The sequence below is a fragment of the Vespa velutina genome, chromosome 5, assembly GCF_912470025.1.
Source record: "Vespa velutina chromosome 5, iVesVel2.1, whole genome shotgun sequence".
NCBI lineage: Eukaryota > Metazoa > Arthropoda > Insecta > Hymenoptera > Vespidae > Vespa > Vespa velutina.
The window spans coordinates 7005423-7020566 of NC_062192.1; the positions used below are offsets into that span (position 1 = coordinate 7005423).

At 31.2% G+C, this 15144-nt stretch overlaps 1 protein-coding gene across 4 annotated transcripts in view; it reads left to right on the plus strand.

Moving 5' to 3' along the window:
* The window catches only part of LOC124949477 (lachesin-like), a 199337-nt gene that overhangs the window by 2972 nt on the left and 181221 nt on the right, over nt 1-15144 (plus strand). The window contains exon 1 of one of the 4 annotated variants that reach the window (XM_047494558.1): nt 7417-7737. The exons of 2 other annotated variants lie outside the window; for them this stretch is intronic. The gene's annotated coding sequence lies outside the window, so the exon portion shown is untranslated. Of the gene's footprint in view, nt 1-7416; nt 7738-10977; nt 11014-15144 lie in introns of those variants that run through there. One more of the 4 variants, XM_047494557.1, reaches the window with a different exon arrangement.

The window sequence follows — 15144 nt, forward strand, 5'->3', positions numbered from 1 at the left end:
CTATATACTATCATATACTATCGATTAATACATATACTATCGATTTAAAATTGATCGTGTTGAATATACACGGGTTCAGATTTTTGTAGGGGAGGCCATAAATGGATTTCCAGATGCAGCAACTTCTACGTGGTGAGATCTAAATCGAAAGTACTTGGGATATATTGAAATCTTATAGTATGTAAGTGCTACTCAGCGAATGGTTGCATCTTTCAAAAATATCTTTTCAATCTAAAAATTAAAGTACTTACATACATATAAAGTACTTTACATTGTTAATCATACTTGAATAGATAATTAGATTGGATATATCAAAATTTTAAAATAATTTCTTGAAGAAACGCATAGAAAATTTTTCCATCACACTTTTATTATTTCTTTTTATTTACTCTTATTAATTATTATTTATTAGTCTTGGGTGAGATTCATAGATTGGATCTATAAGTGTGCGGGCTGCTGTCTCACCATCGTATAGAGTTCTCGGCTAAGACCCTTGGGAAGGGTTCTTTGGTGTGAACCATTGAATAGATCTCCATTTTTCAGCAGGAAATATCGAGCTCAATTTTATTTAATTTTTATTCTGGTTTTGATTGGTGGAACGATATTCGAAATGTCCACTTCTCGTTTTAAATTCCATCTTTCTTGCACATGTACGCGTTCTGGGTCTCTTTTTTTTTCTCTTTTTCTCTTTTTCTCTTTCCTATTAAATTTCTTCTCTTACATCTGTTCTTTTCTATCTTCTCTTTCTCCTTTTTTCTTTTTTTATGTTAGATCATCCAGGGAAGGACCATTCGATATTCCACTTTCTATTTTTTCCTCTATCAATTTTCTTCCCCTTTCTCTATTTATTTTGTCTTGCTATAACTAATCTTCTTCTCTTTCTTATTAAATCTCTTCTCTTACTATTCTTTTCTATCTCCTCTATTCCCTCTTCTTTTCAGGATAAAACATCGAAAGAAAGATCATCGAGAGAAGGATTTGGGTTTGGGTCTTTGGGATGGGCCTTGATCGGGTCTCATTCTTTCAGTAGGAAAAAATTGAGCTCTGGTTTTGGTCGAGTGGAGCAATATTTAATATGTCCACCTTTCATTCTGAGTTTCGTCGTTGTCACGTGCGCGTACGTTTCGACTCTCTTTCCTTTTCTTTCTTCGGCTTTTTTTTCTTTTCTTTCTTCGGCACTCTTTTCTTTTCTTTTCTTTCTTCGACTCTCCTTTCTTTTCATTCGTCGGCTCTTTTTTTTTTTTTTTCTTTCTTCGGTTCTTCTTTCTATTTCATATTTCTTCTTTTTCTCTTCTTCATCTTTTCTTTTTCTTTTCCAAGGATCGTCGAGGGATAGATTCATCTGCGATCGGATGACTCCGAAGTATCATCGAATGGTTCAGTTTATCATTGATTTTTACGAGAATACGGGAAGGATAAGGAGAATACTCGCGTATGTATCGGCGGGCATTGGTATCGGTGGGTGTTCTCTGGTACGATTAAAGGTCCTAACGGGGACTTAGTTTTATTTGCTCGAAAATTCGATTAGATTATCTCGCGAACGCAGATTTTAGAGTAGAGTCATCGTTAACTCGTGAGTTTTCAAATGCAGCAATCTCCATGTGGTGAGATCTTTCAAAACTTTTCCAAAATCTTTTTATTCAAATTTTAAGTATTAAAGTATTTATTATTTTATATTGCCAATCATATTTACGATGGAAACAATAGATTTGATACAGTATAATAGAATTTTTCAATAATTTCTACGAGGAACGTATTGAAAAATTTTAATATTTTTATTATTCTTATTCGTTCTTATTTATTATTTAGAAAGAAAAAGTATAAAGTTTGTACAAAATGAACAAGAACTTTTCAATTAATCCACATATTGTCAGAGATATATAATCTGGTATATGATTATTTTTTATTTGTGTCAGGTGTAACTATTATTTTTACTATATGCGAAAATTTTTGTCACGTCTTATCTCATTTGTTAAGTCATGTCGATAGAGAGATAGACGATGCTACACAAGCGTTAAAATAAGCTCATAATCGAGCATAGTGTATGTAGTTCATATTTTGTCCATACTTCTCATTGAAATCACATTTACGTTACGAGCGATAGATGATGAATAGTCTTAAATATAACAAATACAATAACTTTGTAATAATTTTATTGAATTTCATTGATAATTTTGGTTTTTGAGTAACCTCGTAAATATGTTTCTTTTCTTTTTTTTTTTTTCTTTTTTTTTTTTTTATTTATTTATAAGACACACAGTCGTTTTTATCGATTAAACACGATGAATTGATTGGATGATCACCATTGATATTATTTCATGGTTCGTTTCTTATGGTTCAACCAGTTTCCGTATACACTTGGTACGGATGGAGCAATTTGCAAGAAATTATTGTCTCCCCTATCTCTCGCTGGGAATCTCCATTTCCCGGACGCCTAATATGCTTATAACATGGGATTGGGTGGGGTAAAGTGGACGGGGAGGTGGCGGAAGGACTGGTTGGTGTCGTTTGAAGGTGTGTACCTAGTCCCGACTAATCAACGGTGTCTATTATAGCCGATCGTATCGTTCTCTCACGCGGTCTTCGTATTATTAGAAGAGTACTTCAAATATGAGCCCTCGAGCATTAAATCGATACCGAATCGATATCAAATCGATTTTACACTGAACGCCGATGCAATAAGATTAAAAGCGTCTCGAATGTCGTTGACGTTAACTTTTAAACTACGAGTGTATCCGGATAAAGTCTTGTAAAAGGAACAAATTAAATTCATATGAGGGGTATTAATTATTGGATTATGAATTTCCGAAGATTTTTTTCCTTTATATTTTTTTTTTCTTTTTTTTTTTTTTTTTGTATTTAATGTAAATTCATTAAATCATAGGTATAAATGGTTGCATATTCCCAACCGCGCAATTTCATTATCGACTAGCGTAAATCATTTTGTTGACATTTCAATTATTTTCGTAAATACTCCATTACTATAATCCGATCAATAATAAGTTACTATACGAAATAACATACTAGCAATGTGTTCTATTATAATGAACGAAGAATATTTCATTTTTCTTTTTTTCATGTTTTAAATTCATCTAAGAAAATTTCATTTCATATTTATTCAATTTCTTTTCTTTTTTACTTTCCAAATAATTAATTGACGATTTCACGAGCTTGCAAGAACGTTCAAAATATGTTTAGAAATTCTATTGAACTTTTTATTTTTTTTATATTCCATACACACGTATGAAAAGTAATATAATCGTTATAAACAACGCGATATAATATTTTTCTTTTGTTCCTATTCTTTTCGTTTGGCTATTATTACGTTTGAACGTCTGACAGAGAATATTCTTTTGTACGAAGTTTAAACAATCCTGTTATATATTTTCCCTCCTGCAGGTTCGAACGTAGCTCGAACGTAGCGTATTTCTACGTTAATACGTGCGGGAAACAAGTTTTGCTTTGTGTATATATGTATATACACATACATACGTGTATGTATGTGTATATATGTATATACACATACATACGTGTATGTATTTTCTATGATATTTCATTTTCATTCGTTGTTATTCGCAAGTGTTTTCGACTTTAAATCAATACGTATATATATATATATATAAATTATATATATTGTATTATCTATACATATATGTATATACGAGTGTATACGTATATATATATAAAGAACGTTAGTCTGTCATTGTCATCTGTTATGGGTATATCAAACAATTATTGTACGTGCAATCCCGGCAATATTAACAATAGTCTACGTGGTTATGCCGTTGAATGACGAGTTGTATAACGTTCCAAACGTAATTTGTCCCTTTTATATTTCTTTCATAATGATGAACGTTTTTACAATAAACGTGCTCTTTTTCGGAAATTTTTCATTAATTTGACAAGCTGGCATTTTCTTTAATAAAGTACGAAAAAGAGAAAGAGAGAGTGAGTGATAATCAGATAGAGAAAATATTCAGAGATGTTTCCTTCTAAAACTTCAAGTTTTTATATTACTGAGACTTTAGTTACCCGATCGTTATCAGAATTATAAAACTGTGAGCGGGCAGGGAAAGAAAAAAAGAAAAGGAAAAAGAAAAAAGAAAAGGAGAAATAAATAAAGCAAATGCAAAGCTCTGTTTCTTCTGTTTTCGTATTATCTGCCGCTATTGAAGAAAAGCTTAAGGGATTATTACACAAAAGCTTTTAAAGAATACGTTCTTCATATCAGCAAAAATCATTTTATCTTATCTTTGATATTGCACTTATTTTATCCATTATATATATATATATATATATATATATATATATATATATATATGTTAGATATTAGAAACGTTAAAATTATTCGTTTTATATCTCAGTTTTATATTACACGTTAATTTATAAATATTTTTTCACATGATCGAAGAACGATAACAAATATTTTACTATAGTTCATATAAAATTTATTTATGATATTATATAGAAAATTAATAGATTATTTTTATCAGGCATATATCATACGTATATGGATATATCTATATACGTGCGTGGGTGTGTGCATGTGTTTGTATATATATATGTATCTATATATATATATATATATATATATATATATATATATATATATATATTACATATATAAATATTGACGTATATCAAATTGATTGTGATATGGAGAAATATGTTATGATCGAAAGTTGCTAGTATAAATGTTTGAGTTAACACTTTATAGATTGCATTTTAATTAATTACTCTTAATATATGGAATGGAATCTTGAGAGTTGAGTTCGTAACACTCTTGTATATCTTTGTAGCCTATAACCAGTAAGTTAAACAGAAAGATCATCAGATTTTCTCGATGCTTTTGGCCAATATTATGTTTAACATATTACTGTTCCGATAAGTACGAATATATCTATGTATGTATCACATTTTAGTAATTTTTATTTTTAATTTCCTTTTTTTGTAAAATGAAACGAAAGAAAAAAAAAGAACAAAATCAGTGTCCTCGTAGAAGAGAGTATAATTTTGACGATTACTGTCAAACTTGATCATTCAATTGGGCGTTAAAAAATTTTCTTTGATAATAATAATAATAATAATAATAATAATAATAATAATAATAATAATAATAATAATAATAATAATTATAATGATAAAGATAATGATTTTGAAAAAAAATGATCATAGAAAATCCTAGTCTTTACTATTGCCAACGAAATCGGCCTTTACGCGATATGTCTTAGAAAATGATGAAGTATTTAATATAAAGTTAATGTAGCTTGCGACCGAGGGCTTGATCGATGCTTTCCATCGATCAGCTTCACACCTTCGAGGAAAGAGATATAGTCGTTCGCTCAGTTCTAGTTCGTCGCTCGTCGTAGAGTCTACGCGTGGCTTAATGGAGACGTTTTTATTAAACTTTCGCTCTTTCAGTTATTTCGATTTTCTTATTCCACCTACATAAATCACGCGACTGGCTATGAAGAACGCGAATTTCATAAGAATAACTCTTTACGTATACATATGTATGTACAACATACATGCGTATATAATATATACATATATATATATATATATATATATATATATATATATATATATATATATATATATATAAATGCATATGTATAAATGTGTATATATATAATAATATAATATAATATATATATATATATATATATATATATATATGTATGTATGTATGTATGTATGTATGTATGTATATATATTACACAGTTCTATTTCAATCAGTGATATTATGAATGTATTTAAAAATTTAATAGTAACAACGTGTGATATTAGGTTTACATATGTACATACCTATTTACATATGTATATGTTCTACGAGTATGTAAACAATCAAGTGAAATTCAAGCGAAATTCATTGACGTAATTACCGGCAAAGTTATAACTGGTATAAATTATCAAATTTTATTGTGCCTTATAAATCTTGTAACCAAGTTGACCTGGGGACCCAGTCACGTGTTTACACATTGTTACATACGTCCATTCGAGATATAAACACAATCTTTCTCATTTATAATTCGATTTACTCGGTACATCGAGAAATGTTTTTTCTATTAAAATAAAGTTTTGTTTTCGAGCTTGTGTATATTTCGATCGAACTCGATAGAAATTGATCATTCGGTCTTTGGAGATTATTTGAGCGGACAACATCGTACCAAAGATGAAAAGATATCGTTTTATCTTTTTTGTAAATAGATATGTATATACTATTAATATACATATGTAACGTTAAGGGTGAAGTTCGTGATATCGTACAAAAATATCTATTTAGTGAAAAATTAATTAATATTATTAATTTAGTCCAAATTAATTTTCCATGTCCGTTTCTTATTACGGTTATGTGTTTGTTTTGGACAGATTTAATTAGTATTTTTCAACGTTTAGTCAGTATTTTAAATAGATTATCAGTATTTATAATAAAATATCCATACGTAATATCAGTTACGTACCATGATGAGATACTAACATTTCATTATTTATATTGATCAAAATATTCATATGTACTGACAATTCATTTTATAAAATATTTATAATTAATAAATAAACATAGTATCCAAATAAGTAGAAGCGTTTCTTGTGTAATATAATAAATTTATACATTAGCATTATAACAGTTTACTGTTCTAATTCTCTCTCTCTCTCTCTCTCTCTCTCTCTCTCTCTCTCTCTCTCTCTCTCTCTCTCTCTTTCTCTCTCTCTCTCTCTCTGGACCAACATGAAAGTGTTCAACAAGAAGTATATAATTTATTGCGAATTTAACTATTCAGTTTTCTTTTTTTTACTTTAATTAATATTATTAATTAAATTCAATTTTTAAATTCACATTATACTTATACATATTATATATCCTGGATCAACAAGAGAAAGTGTTCAACATGAAATATATAATTTTTTGCGAATTTAATTATTTAGAGTTTCCTTTTCCTTTTTACTTTTTTTTTTTTTTTTTAACTTTAATTAATATTATTAATTAAATTTAATTTTTAAATCTACATATAATCTATATACACATAGATCATCAACTTAATATTATTTGATTGTTCATAGATATTTGAGAAATTTTGTCATAAATGTTTGTCGAATGGAAGGACCATACTTCTCTCTCGTGTATTATAGTTATAGTGTAGCCGAACTTATCGATTGTAAATAAATAAGGGGTAGATGTTTTTTTTTTTATAAGAGTCTCTCGAAGATGGTCCATTGCTCTAATTCATCCCTTCCTCTCCCTCTCTCCCCCCCCTCTCTCTCTCTCTCTGTCTCTCTCCTTCTCTCTGTAGACTTATGAGTGAGAGAAAGAGAGAGAGAGAGAGAGAGAGAGAGAGAGAGAGAGAGAGAGAGAGAGAGAGAGAGAAAAAACAGACCACAGTATCGGTGCGACAAAGGAGTAGTACCCGTAGGAGGTGCTAGAGGATGAGGAGGAGTAGGTAGAAGAGAAGGAGAAAGAGGAGGAGAGGAAAGAGGTACTTTAAGGGGGTAGATGCGTCGGCGTGTTGCGCCGTAGCTTTTGCCGCGGCACACGGCAGTCCATTGGCGAAGTCCTAACGAACAACCGCCGGTCACGGAAGCTTTCCGCGTCGTCGAAAAGTTCGCGAGACCGCGTGTACTCTCATATATGCGTTTAACGAATTTTTATATTATATAAATAATTGTTTTAAGATTTTTACCGATCGCGTGAAAGGAAAATCTGATTTTCACCGGTTTTCTTCTTTTCTCAACAGTGTTGTACGTTGCTTTTCATTCCGCCTTTTTACCATTTTTCTTTTCTCCCTTTTTGTTTTACTTTTTTCTTTTTCCTCTATACTTTCGTCTCGATAGAAAAAGAAAAAGGACAGCGACGATCTTAAGTGATTTTAATTAGTGCGTCATTTTAATTAATATCTTCTTAATTATAGAGAAAGAATTGTGTCTGTGTGTATGTGTGAGAGAGAAAGAGAGAGAGAGAGAGAGAGAGAGAGAGAGAGAGAGAGAATAAGAGATCTATTTCTTGTTTCTTTATTTCTCTTTTTTATCGTCGTTATCGTCGTGTGATACAAATTCGAAAATTTGAATTATACATCGGTATCACGAAAGAGAAAAAGTTCGAAAGTCGGTGTTGTTTTCTTCTTATTTTATTAAATTTCAACTTTAAAAAAGTAATACTCTACTTTTTATCGTTGACTTTGCGTGTATACTTGCACATACATTATACATACATACGTATCATCTGTGTACATGTAAAAAAGGATCCGATATAAGATAGAAAAAAAGAAAGAAACAAAAAAAAAAAAATTAAAGAAAAAAGAAGAAGAAAAAGAAGGAGAGGTGGAAGAAGAAAAAAAAAAAAAATAAAAGAAGAAAGAAAAAGAAAGGCGAAACTTTTCCGGAACGATAAAAGTTACGCTCGGCAATTTTGTTCCCGTTAGATCGGCTTGGAAAGTTCGTTCATTAGCTTCTATCCCTTGAGACACACACGACGACAGTATATTCGTCCGAGAGAAAAGAGGATTTTCGATCCTGAAGAGAGCGTGTCATTTGCTCTCTCTTTCTAATATAATTCTAATACCATACTCTCTCTCTCTCTCTCTCTCTCTCTCTTTTTCTTTTTATCTATCTATCTGTCTATCTATCTATCTTTTTTCTCTCTCCTCTTTAATCTTTATCGTTTCTTCTTTATGTAAATTTAATCGCGTGGTTTATCGTTGTCACGAGTTTACGCTTTCTCTTTCTCTCTCGGTCCGTTCGTTCGTGAGTGTGCCATGACTACTTAGGATGGTTTACCGATGGCATGGTTGTTAGCAACGGATTATAAAGTTTACCGCGGTCAGTGGAAAACTGGGGCACGCCCAAAGCCACGCCGTCGTGATTTTGGCGACGCAATCCCCACTTTCTCGATTATGTGAAAGAATACCCGAAAAGATCCCTTACAAGCGAGTGAGACGGAGATAGAGATTGAGAGAGGATAATAGGTGGATGTCGCGACCCTCGTGATTTATAGACTGTGAGAGCAAGAGAGAGAGAGAGAGAGAGAGGAAAAGAGAACGATACTAAAACCAGATGATAACTCGAGTATTTCTCTCTCCTCGATTCTTTTATAAGATTAAATCGTTTCAAGATTCCTCTTTTATTTTTTGTCTTAACCATTTTCTTTTTCCTTTTTATTTTTCTTTCTTTCTTTCTTTCTTTTTTTCTTTCATTCTCTCTCTCTCTCTCTTTCTCTCTCTTTCTCTCTCTCAACTGCTAGTAATATGTCATTGATCGTCGAAGCTCGATAATAATACAATTCGTTCGTCGAAGATCGATAATATTAATATAGTATTTTCTGATAGTTGAAAAAAAAAAAAAAAGAAAAAAAAAAAGAAAAAAAAGAGGAGCGTGACATTTAGATAAAAAAAAAAAAAAAAAATTATATCGTCCTGTAACCTTTTTGTAATTTTTTCTTTTTTTTTCTTGTTGTTTCTTTTTTTTTTTTTTCTTTCTCATTCCCCTTTTTTCATCAGTAAATAACCAAAGCGTCGAGCCGTGTTCTCATTTAAAAAGGATTGTTCTTCTAAAAGTTTTCCATTTGCAGTTAATTGCAGGCCGGGTTTTTTTCTTCTTTTTTTTTTTTTTTGTTTCTCCTTTTTGTTTTTTTCTTTTCCCCAAGCAAATTACGTTGATTATCTTTGCGAGTTTTCATTTCGATTATTTTCCTTCTGTGTTCCCATTTTATTCTTTTTCTTTTTTTTTTTTTTTTGGTTTTGGTTTTGTTTGGTTTCGTTCTTTTTTTCTTTTTTTTTTTTGTTTCTTTTTTTTTTTTTTTTTTTTTTTTTTTTTTTTTAATTTTAATTCTATCTTCTCCTTCTCTCATTTCTTTTTCTTTTATTTCAGTGAATCAGTCTTTCTTCTTTTCTTTTCTTTTCTTTTCTTTTCTTTTCTTTCCTTTTTTTTTTCTTCCTTTTTCTTTTTCAAATTCGTTCAGCCAAAGGCAGCTTCCCCTTCGATGTGTTTATTTCGAACGTGAAACGAGGAGTGAATAGGGTATCGACAGCAGGTGCGAGTTTTCTCCTCCTACTCTCTACGATCGTCTCGATGGAGGTTCCTTTATAGCTTAGGCATCGATATAAGAGCGACGTTGGTCGTGTTAGATCGTTCCAAGCTCATGTCACGTACGTTTAGTTTCGAGCATACTGTTTGCTTCGAGTATCGTTATATCTAGAACGTTAACTATCTCTTTTTTGCATATAAACGAGAGAAAGAGAGAGAGAGAGAGAGAGAGAGAGAGAGAGAGAGAGAGAGAGGTGAAAAATAGTTAAATAAAAAAAATTATATTTAATTTTTCTTAATAACGATCTACAACATACATACATATATACATATATATATATATACGTCGCTGTTCTTGATAATAATAATTAATGTAAAACTTTTTTGTTTTTTAAAATACAAATGAAAAAATATCGTGATTACGAACAATTTTTAGGTGTTAACAGGATTGATTCATCTTAAATGTGATATCATATTTCGAATTATTTTCTTTGGTTCTTCGAAAGGAAAAAGTGAACTCGCGTGAGACGATTTTTTTTTTTTAGAATAAGTGATAAACAACGTAGAGTGTCGGTTTGACGCGATAACGTCGAGATGTGAAAACTATGTAATATTGTGTTGCGTGTTGGTTTGAGATTAATAAAAGTAATATAAGAAAGAAAAAGAAGAGAAGAAAAGAGAGAGAGAGAGAGAGAGAGAGAGAGAGAGAGAGACAATATTAATAATATTTTCATCGTCATCCATATTCGAACGTGAACGTAGAAGAAAGAAGACAGATTTTTTGGAGATTTGCAATATATTTTGTGCGTCGCTCAAGGCAAAAGAATATAAGAAGATAGAAGAGGATAGAGTCATCGAGAAGAAAGATAGTGTGTTAGGAAAAGAGACAGAGACAGTGAGCAGAGAGAGAGAGAGAGAGAGAGAGAGAGAGAGCAGAGAGAGAGAGAGAGAGAGAGAGAAAGAGAGAAAGAGAGAAGAGGATCATAGAACGAACAGGTTAGTTATAGACACAAAACTTTCGTCGATTTACGTTTACTCTCACAGAACGATAATTCTGATTTAGAAGCCTCGAGATAACGCTAACGTATTTCTATCCTTTCCCTCCAAACAACCAACCTACCCTCATGCAGTTACCCTCTCACTCTCCCTCCTCACTCTCCTTCTTCCACTATTCCTTTTATAGCTTTAGGATCTATAATAACACGTGTAATTCTCATACAATGAATTCTGTTTCATCTCCTATCGTTTCGCTCATCTATGTTTCCTGTCACAATTCGAACGTAATTTTTTATCTTTTATTTTTCTTTTTTTTTTTTTAACGACGTACTCCATTCCTTTTTTATTATCTCCTTTTTTTTATTCTTTTTTTTTTTTTGTTCTTATTCTTTTTCTCTTTCTTTCGCGGTATTCTATTTCGCGATTACTTAAAAGTCGCTTTGTTTCTAACGAAATACCGGAAAGGAGAGAAAAAGAAAGAAAGAAAGAAAAAAAGATAGAAGGAGAGAGAGAGAGAGAAAAAGAAAGAGAGAGAGAAAGAAAGAAAGAGAGAGAGAGAGAGAGTGACGGTACTCTATCATTCTCTCTAACGTAATACCTCGTTCATTTTAATCGAACCATCCAACTCTACTTCTCTGCCATCGTCGTTCGTACCTCGAAAATCGATTGTATTTTCGCGTCGATGCATGGATAATTCGTGATAAAACTATTATATCGTATCGTATCGTATCGTATCGTATCGTATCGTATCGTATCGTATCGTATCAAGTTTGTGCATGTGCATATGCTAGCATATGCGTGCGTGCGACGTTCGTGCGTTCGTTGGTGCTTTCGTTTGTTCTTTCATGCGTTCATGCGTGCGTGTATTATTGTAGTCGTTGTTTTACAAATAAATTATTGCATTTATTGTCGCCCTTCCAATCTTTCGACATCAACGGCTACGTAATCGTTTATTTAGAGAAAACTCGTTGGAAATCATAGCTTATTATAGGTTGCATAAATTATCGTATCATTGTGATAAAACTATTATATCATATATATATATATATATATATATATATATATTTATTTATTTATTTTATATATATATATATATACTTAATAAATTATGTTTAATATGGGATTCTTATTTACATTTTTTCAATACGACAAATGACTTTGAAGTTATTGCAAATACAGATCGAGATAAAAATTTCTAAATGATTTTATAATGAAAATTAATCATTCAATAATTTTTAGGATAACAATGTAATTTTCCAATATGAAATACAAGCTCGATTTCTGTACGATTTTTAACGAAAATGAATACAAAATGTTTCGAAAAAGTATATTCAATCGATTTTCATTGTAGAAACTTTTTGCCTATCTTGTATTTATTTTAGCTATCTAACGTTTTATATAAAACTAAAAAATAAATAAAATTTTATATCTCAATGTGAAAAAGATTGTAGGTATAGTATTCGCATAATATATAGCTTGTAAATTCGTGATTCGTCTAAGGAAATATAAATGAAAATAAAGATGAAATAAGAAACGTATAAAATAAATAAACAAATAAATAAATAAATAAAAGAAATAAATAATAATACTCTCGATGACAACGTGGTTGCGACACAAGAGAGAAAGAAAGGGAGAAAGAGAGAGAGAGAGAGAGAGAGAGAGAGAGAGACGAAAAAGTATTCATTTTTATTACTCTATTCTCTCTTGTGGCGAACCGCAACCGAATTTATTCTCAGTGCGTTTGTTTCTAAAAATTACAAAGAAAAATGAAAAGAAAGAGAGAGAGAGAGAGAGAGAGAGAGAGAGAGAGAGAGAGAGAGAGAGAGAGAGAGAGAGAGAGAGAGGGAGAGAGAGAAAGAAAGAAAGAAGAGGAAAGGTCAGTGAATCGTTTTTGTGCCAAGAAGGAAAATTGTACGCTCTTTATCTCAAGTCTCTCTTTTAAAAATTCCTATAGATTTGAGAAAAGAAAAAGTTCCGCCGGATGCTTGAGAATATTTATCGATACGAAAGAGAAAGAGAAAGAGAGAGAGAGAGAGAGAAAGATGAAATTATGCAATTTGTAATACGATCGTAAAATAAAAATCTCAATCGCTACATTTTAATGAGATATTATTTTATATACGTCGATCATTGTAAATGATAATAATAATTGAACGTAACAATAATATTTATTATTCGAACAATAATTAATAAAAAATATTATTCATTATTTATTTGTTACTATTTTATATCTAATTGATAAATAAATATACATATATGAATACATGTATGATACACACATACACACACACACACACATATTGATTTTTATACGTGATTAATTATTCAAACAAGTAATGAATAATCGTTAAGAATTTATAATTTTTCCGAATAATATATTTGTCCGTGAGAATTTTACATACAAAAATAGTTGCTCTAAAGTTGATGCTCGTATGATATATTATATATATATATATATATATATATATATATATATATATATATATATATATATATTATAAATATTATACGATATATATATATTTTTTTTTTATTTTACAAAACATTTTTCAACGGTGACTATGATTCGAGAAATCGATTTTACGAGCATAGTACGCGTCAGGTAATCGAATCATGGTTCCTCGAGAAATGGACGACACTTCCTATATATCGCAAAAGCACGTACCTACTTGTATATACGTATGTACATGACTTGAACATATACTAGCTATATATACATACGCAAGTACATATATATATATATACATATATATATATACACACACACACACACACACACACATATATATATATATATATATATATATATACGTATATAGGAATTGAGTTTCCCGATTTATTGCTTCTCTCGTAGAGAAGCTTCTCTTTCCATGGATATAAAAATGAAAGGCGAATATTAAATTTTCACGATACATCTCCATCCCCCTATTCATTTCTCGAGAAAAATGTTAATCACGTACGAATGATGTCTAACGAGTCGACGTATCGAGTCTTCATATTTTCTCTCTCTCTCTCTCTCTCTCTCTCTCTCTCTCTCTTTCTTTCTTTTTTATATGTAATATAAAAAATTCAGGAAATATCATATACCGCATTTTATTCGAAAGTCGTGTCGTTTCCTGTTTATTTGAGAAAAATGATTGGCTTATTTCTTTCTATCGTCGAAGTGAGTGAGGGTGAGACAGACGGTGGCTTTGGCGGATGAGAGAAAAGAGCGAGGGAGATGCGTGCGTGAGGACACGTTCGTTCTATAAGATTAACGAAAGAGAAATCACGATGTCACGAACGCAATATCGATCGATAGATCGAACGAACGGTCAAATTACATACATCACCGACAAATTTTAGCACGGGACGAACTTTTTCGGTTATTATTGGGATAATTTTGAAAAAAATGAGAAAAGAAAGAGGGGAGAGGGAGAGAGAGAGAGAAAGAGCAAAAAAAGCGAAGGAAGGCATTTTTCCGTAGACGAAATTCGTCTCTTTCTATCCATCTCACGTTTCATTCACGATAATAAGTGGAAGGGGTGAACAAAAAAATGAAAAGACGAAATATAGATACAAAAAAGAAAGATAAAGAAGAAGAAGAAGAAAAGAATGAAGAGCAAAAAAAAAAAAAGTAAATAAATGAAATGAAAAAGAAAGATAAAAAGACAAAAATAGTTTAGGAGAAGAAATAGTAGAGCAAAGTTCGAGTTTCGCGGCGCCACGGATTTTTCTTTTCAAATTGAAGTACGCTCTTTGACTCCACCTCTTCGATGCTCTTTGCGATCTCTCTATTTTCTATTAACGGTGTTTTGGTGTGAGTAAGTTTGCAGGGAAGGGAGAAAGAGAAGTGAAGAGATGGTAGTGATGGTAGTAGTGGTGGTGGATAGCTCAGGGATTCCGTGAAACAAGGACCTCCTTCGAAGCCTCTGAACTTGTGAAACTCGTCAGCTTTGGAAAGAGAAAAGAAGAGAGAAAGAGAGAGAGAGAGAGAGAGAGAGAGAGAGAGAGAGAGAAATATAGAAGGGGAGGAAGTTGGATAACAGTACGTTTTCTAATTACGAGCATCAGAGAAGATAATGTATCTAAACTAGCGTTATGCTTCCTTTAAGAAAGACTATAAGGAAATTTGATTTATTTGGTTGGTAT